Source organism: Pezoporus flaviventris, unplaced genomic scaffold (genome assembly GCF_033815535.1).
Source record: "Pezoporus flaviventris isolate CSIRO_AGI_PZ_B2104156 unplaced genomic scaffold, CSIRO_AGI_Pfla_v1 ptg000071l, whole genome shotgun sequence".
In the NCBI taxonomy this organism is placed as follows: Eukaryota; Metazoa; Chordata; class Aves; order Psittaciformes; family Psittacidae; genus Pezoporus; species Pezoporus flaviventris.
Genome location: NW_026892619.1, coordinates 242028 through 248111, shown reverse-complemented (window position 1 = coordinate 248111; position 6084 = coordinate 242028).

Genomic DNA, 6084 nt, shown 5'->3' with positions numbered 1-6084 from the left:
ACGTGTGCTGCCACCGTGTGTCCAAACATCGGTCCTGCAGCTGGTGGAGGGGGGGGCTCCGGGCCCCGCTCCCTCCTGCCATCTTGTGTCGAAATCCCGGTACTGATGGGAGGGGGGGGGCCGCGCTGTGGCCCCGGGCACCGCCCGCTGCTCCCTTTCCCTGTCGAAAATTCAGCACCGAAGCCGGCGGTGATGGGGGGAAAGCGGCTGGGGGCCGCGTTCCGGTGCTACCGTGTGTGCAAACCGCGGCACTGCGCGTGAGGAAGCAGAGGAATGGCGCCGGGAGACGATCGGTGCTGCGATCACGTGGCCAATAATCCGTACAGGACGCGGTGTAGAAAAAAGGCTGCACTTGTGTCGATGAACCAATCAGAGCGGCGGGAGGGCCGGGCTACGAGAGATTGACGGGGCCTCAGCCAATGGCAGCCCTGGAAGGCTGTGGCATAGCAGAACGGGAGAGAGGCGGGGCTAAGCGTGACTGAAGGAAGAACCAGCCAATGGAGACGGCGGGGAGGCGGTGGCATAACAGAGTGGAAAGGGGGCGTGGCTAAGAGTGATGGACGGGAGCTCAAGCCAATGGCAACAGCGAGGGGCAGTGGTAATAAAGACCAAAAAAAAGGCGGGACTAAGGGTGACGGATGGGTGCTACAGCCTATGGCGACCGGGAAGGGGGGGGTGTGGCAAAAGAGACCGGAAAAGGTGAGGGCTAAGTGTGATGGACGGGAGCTCTAGCCAATGGCTGCCATGGGGGGGGTCAGAGGCATAACAGACCAGAAGCAGGGCGGGGAGAAAAGTGATTGACAAGAGCTCCAACCAATGACGACCTCGGGGGGTGGTGGGAGAAACCGGAAAGTGAGCGGGGCTAAGAATGATGGACGGGAGCTCCAGCCAATTGCGGCCGTGGGGGGCGGTGGCTAAAAAAGACCGGGAAAAGGGCGGGGCCAAGAGTGATGGACGGACCCTCCAGCCAATGGCGGCCGTGGGGGGGCGGTAGCAAAATTGACCGGAAGAGAGGTGCGGCTAAGAGCGGCTGACAGAGGCTTCAGCCAATGACCACCGGGGGGGGGGGAAGGGGCGCGCTCTTGTCTAGACCTGGTAACCTAGTAAGGGTAGACCTGGTGACCCATACGGGCCGCCCGTGGACCTAGTAGACCTGGTGGTCCATACAGGTAGGTTAAGGTATGGGTAGACTTGGTAGCACTTGTCGGGGTAGACCTGTTAGCCCTTGTAAGTAGACCTGGCTACAGGAGGCGGCGGAGCAGAAGAGCCCTGCAGCAGCTCCGCACCACCCAGCCCGTGACGTCACGTAACAGCACTCAGTGAATGAAGCCCTGTCACCTCACTAATAAGGGGAGAACGGGCGGCTGGGAGGAGGGCAGCGACTGGCTGGCAGCGCAGGGGGGAGGGGCCAAGGGGGGCGGATCTTTGAGAGGTAGTGCCAAAAATGGCGAAAACGGAGTCAAACAGGGAAAAACCAGGTGAGAAATGCCCCAAAATGGCTTAAACCGGGTTAGAAATAGCAAAGCTGGGCTAAAAATGGCAAAAACCGCCTTAAAACGGTTTAGAAATAAACGCGCTCGGCCATAGCCAGAGCAGCATGCCAGGGTAGGCCGGGTAGCCGCAGCCCGTGCGGGTAGACTTGGTAGCGCTTGCCGGGGTGACCTGGTAGCCCTAGTAAGGGTAGACCTGGTGGCCTGAGGGCCATAAACGCCTGTCGAGATAGACCTGGTAGCCCTAGTAAGTAGACCTGGCTACAGGAGGCGGTGGAGCAGAGCTCTGCAGCAGCTCCGCACAGCCCAGCCCGCGACTGGCGGGGCGGGTCTTTTGAGAGGTAGTGCCAAAACCGGCTAAAACCGGGTTAGAAATGGGCAAAGGCAAGCTAGAAATACCCCCAAATGGCTTAAATCGGGTTAGAAATAGCAAAGCTGGGCTAAAAATGAAAAAAAAATGGCTTTAAAAGGGTTAGAAATAGCCAAAAATGCACAGGCAAAACGGCCATGGACTTCCGCATAGCACGCCAGGATAGACCTGGCAGTCTGTCTGTAGGTCAGGGAGCCCTCAGGTACGGGCAGACTTGGTAGCGTTTGTCGGGGTAGACCTGGTAGCACCTGTCTGCTGGGTATTGTCTGGGTAGACCTGGTACCCCTAGTAACCGCTTGGAATACCGGGTACACCTGGTGGCCCATACGGGTAGACTTGGTAGCCCTTGATAGCCCTTGGCAGGGCAGACCTAATAGCCCTAGGTTTGCAATCTGCTAAGATGTAAGAAATGGTACGGAATTGCCTTCAGTAATGTTTACTGCAGCATTTGGAAAGGGACACAATGCACTCGAGATTTTCTAGGTGAGTACTTCGCAAATTCTCTTGTAAATACTTTCTAAGTCTCTCCCCTTCCCTGGCACATTGAGCACCGTCTGTATCTCCACTGGCTCCACACATCCCGGTGGATCTGCAGCGCTTCCAGTTTGCTGGGGAAAAAAAACAACTGTTTTTTAACACCAGGAAAAAAAACATCTGCTGTGTCCTCCTCTGGTCCCCTCAGCAGCAGTGTCCTGAGCCAGGCGGTGCAGTCACTGCTTTTACAGCACACACACATGTCCTTCTAGCACATTTGGAAGGAAAACCTTCAGAAAAGGCCTCGTGCAGCTAAAATTGTTCAACCCTTCTATGTAGTCTCTTCAGTCAAACACAGCTCCACGATTCTGAGTCAATTTTCAGAGCTGACTGTGCGCCCATCTTGCTGGTTAGTGTGAGCACTGACTGGGTGCCTGAAGCAGCAGCTGTTTGTGAAATGGTTTTAAGTAGATGAAGGCATTTTTTGTTGGTGTTTTCCAGGTGACATACCTGCCTAGACGTAGCTGGCAGAAATGTGTGAGGCCTGGCAGCTGAGCAGCCAATGTACTGAAGCAGGAGATGGGCATCGCACAGGGAAGGCTGCTGCTTTGACCCCTGTGTCAGCATGCATCTGTTTCCATTTCCTTTTCAGGTGTCAAATCCAACTTGGGAGAGGTGAAGCTGCACACTGAGGACAGCTGTGAGAAGCTAAGGGGGTTTTGTGCCGGGCTGCTGACTAGCAGTTGAGTATAACATGGCAGTGGGGTATAGCATTAGTCTTTCTTGCAGGTGCCGTGCAGTCACCTTTGGAGTCGGATGAGCATTTCTGGTGAGTCAGGGAGGTAATGAGAAGAACTGTGGGGTAAGTCACATGTGACAAGAACAATGGTCACTTGTCTCCACAATCTCAGGTTCTGCAGGGGAGGAGAGCCCGGCTATAGCATTCAGAAATGATTATGGACCAGGTGAGCAGGGCTTTGCAGAGCTTAAGCTGAGGCAGTGGGGTGTTACAGAAGATGTAGGGATTGACTGGTGTGGTGGTGGTGAGAATGATGGCCAAGACAGTGTTTTCTCTCTGTCTCCCTCTGTATAGTTCAATGTGTAGCTGGAATTTTGGTTTGTTTTGATTTTTTTTTCCTACTTCCTGCAGATAATAAACATCAATTGAGTAAACGCAGCAATATCCAGATGTCTGATTCTAATTCTAATTGCGTGAAATATGCAAGGCACCCGCTCTGGCGAGTCCAATAGCACAGTGCACAGACCACAAGCCTTCGGCCTCTGCTTCCACAACCAAAGAGCCAGAAGGGAAAGCTGGTGCTGGGCCTCTTCTGCAGACAGTGAGCTTTGCAATGGTGCCACCCGCATTGCTGTCACTCGCTTTCCCACCAGACTGCCATATCCCCCCTAATACCTGTAGAGAGCTTAACAGCAGAATGGCTAAGTAACAGAGGTCATGATACTGTGCAGCTGGTGGAAATATAGGCCTCAGGGCTGCGCCTCAAGGCCGCAGTGATCTTGTGGTTAATGCTTATTCTGAGTTGCTCAAGAAACAGAATGTACAGATAAGCGCAACGGTAATGCTTGAGCAAGCTGGGACGTGGTGAAACATGTTGAAACAAGAAGTGGTTACAGTTAGAGACCCCTGCGTCAATACAGACTAACCAATGATTTTGCTGTATCCTGACAGACAATGTACCTAACACTGCGGGCTATAAAAATGAGTGTATCTTGCTAAATAAACGAGACTTGCTGACCATGATAGCATGAGGCTTGTCTCCCGCGACTCCAACAAATACCCACATAGACCCCCATGTAGGGACTCCAGATCCACCCCCCCCGTGCCCCGTAACTCCCCCATAGACCCGCATATACAGACTCCAGACCCCCCCCCATGCCCTGTAATTCCCCCATAGACCCCCATGAAGGAACTCCAGAGCCCCAAAACCCACCACAGAACCCCATGTAGGGCAATGGGCAGGGCCTTAGGTGGGACGGGGTGTAATGGGAGGCAATGAGGGGATAGTAGGGAGTTAACAGGATCTGTCCACTGGGTTGGACAGATCTGAGCTTGTCTGAATGGGGCTGGACAGGGCTGAATTGCAGTAAATTTTGCTGGGCTGGGCTGAACTGGGCTGAACTGGGCTTGAAGTGGCTGATCAGGTCTTGGCTGGGCTGGGCTGAGCTAAACCAGGCTGAATTGTGCTAAATTTGGTCTAATTGGGCTCAACTTGTCTGGGCTGAGCTGGAGTGGGCTGGGCTGTAAACTGGGCTGAACTGGGTTAAATTGGGCTGGGATAAGCTGGACTGGGCTAAACTGGGCTCGACTGAACTGGGCTAAATTCATCTGGATTTAGTGGGCTGAACTGGGCTCAAGTGGGCTGGGCTGGGCTAAACTGGAATGGACTGTGCTCAAGTTGGCAGTGCTGGGCTAAATTGGGCTAAACGGACTGGGATGAGCTGGAATGGGCTGGACAGGGCTAAAGTGGGCTGGGCTGAAGTGGGGTGAAGTGTCTGAAGTGAGATAAAGTGGGCTGGACTGGTGTGCACTGGGCTGAGGTGGGCTGGGCTAAACTGGAGTATACTGGGCTAAACTGGTCCAAACTGTGCTGTGTTGGGCTACATTGGTCTGAACTGTGCTAAACCAGATGTACCTGTGCTAAACCCACCTTAAGTGAGCTAAACTGGGCTGGAGTGGTCTGAACTGGGCTAAACTTGTCTGAACCGGGCTGAACTGTTTTGGGGTAGGCTAAACTGGTCTGAACTGTGCTAAACGGTGCTATACTTGCTGGGATAAACTGGGTTTCCCAGATGGCAGAATATTCTTTAGAACTCAGATTTGCCAGAACAGAATTCCCTTGTTCAGCAGTTCCAAAACTAAAGAGCCCCCCATCATCCAAAGCCTGAATTCCATCAAATACAAAATCCTCTCACAGGAGCGCTGCTGCAATGGGTCCGGGAGTTGCTAAGAGGGGCGCCCGGTTCTCTCGGGTGCTGGTACACACCAGCCAGGGCATGGACTCCGCTTGCCCTTGGAGACAGCGACACTGAGCGGCCGCGGGGAACACGAGTGACAGCGGGAGAGATGGGAAGGGGTCCCCGCTGCATGCCGGGAGAGCAGCCCCGCCCCGACTTCTCCCCCCCCCCCCCGCTGCCGGGTTGCCCCAGACCCCTCGGTGCCCCTGTTACCTCGGTTCTCCCCCGTGCCGAGCCGAGCCGAGCCGTGCTGCGAACCCCGGGAGGAGTGATCGGGACGGGAGCAGAGCCTCAGCCCGCACCACGCTCGCCAGCGACATCTTGGGACGAAAAATGGCGCCGGCGGAGGCGCGATGCGGCCGTTACCACGGCAACGCGGCCGCCATGATGCGTGAGGGCATGGCTCGGCAGGAGGGAGAGGCTGGGCTCAATATGGAGGAATGGCGGGTACACAATGGCGCCAATGGCACCTCACCAATATGGCCGCCCCCCAGGCAGCCGTACCCAGGCTCCCACTCCCAACATGGCGGCGCAGAGCCGCACTCAAGATGGCGGGGGCCACGCCCACCAACGCACCTCCCGCCGCCTCCCCTCACGTCTCCTTCCCCCGCAGCTCCCTCTTCGCCTCTTCCATGGCTGCCCTATGGCGGCGGGCGGCGAGAGGCTGGAAGCACCAGACCTGCGGGGAGGGAGGGAGGATGAAGAGCCCAAGACGGCGCTGCTGTCCCCCCCCTCCCCCCCCCGCTTTATGCGGTTAAAGTGATGGAATTCCCA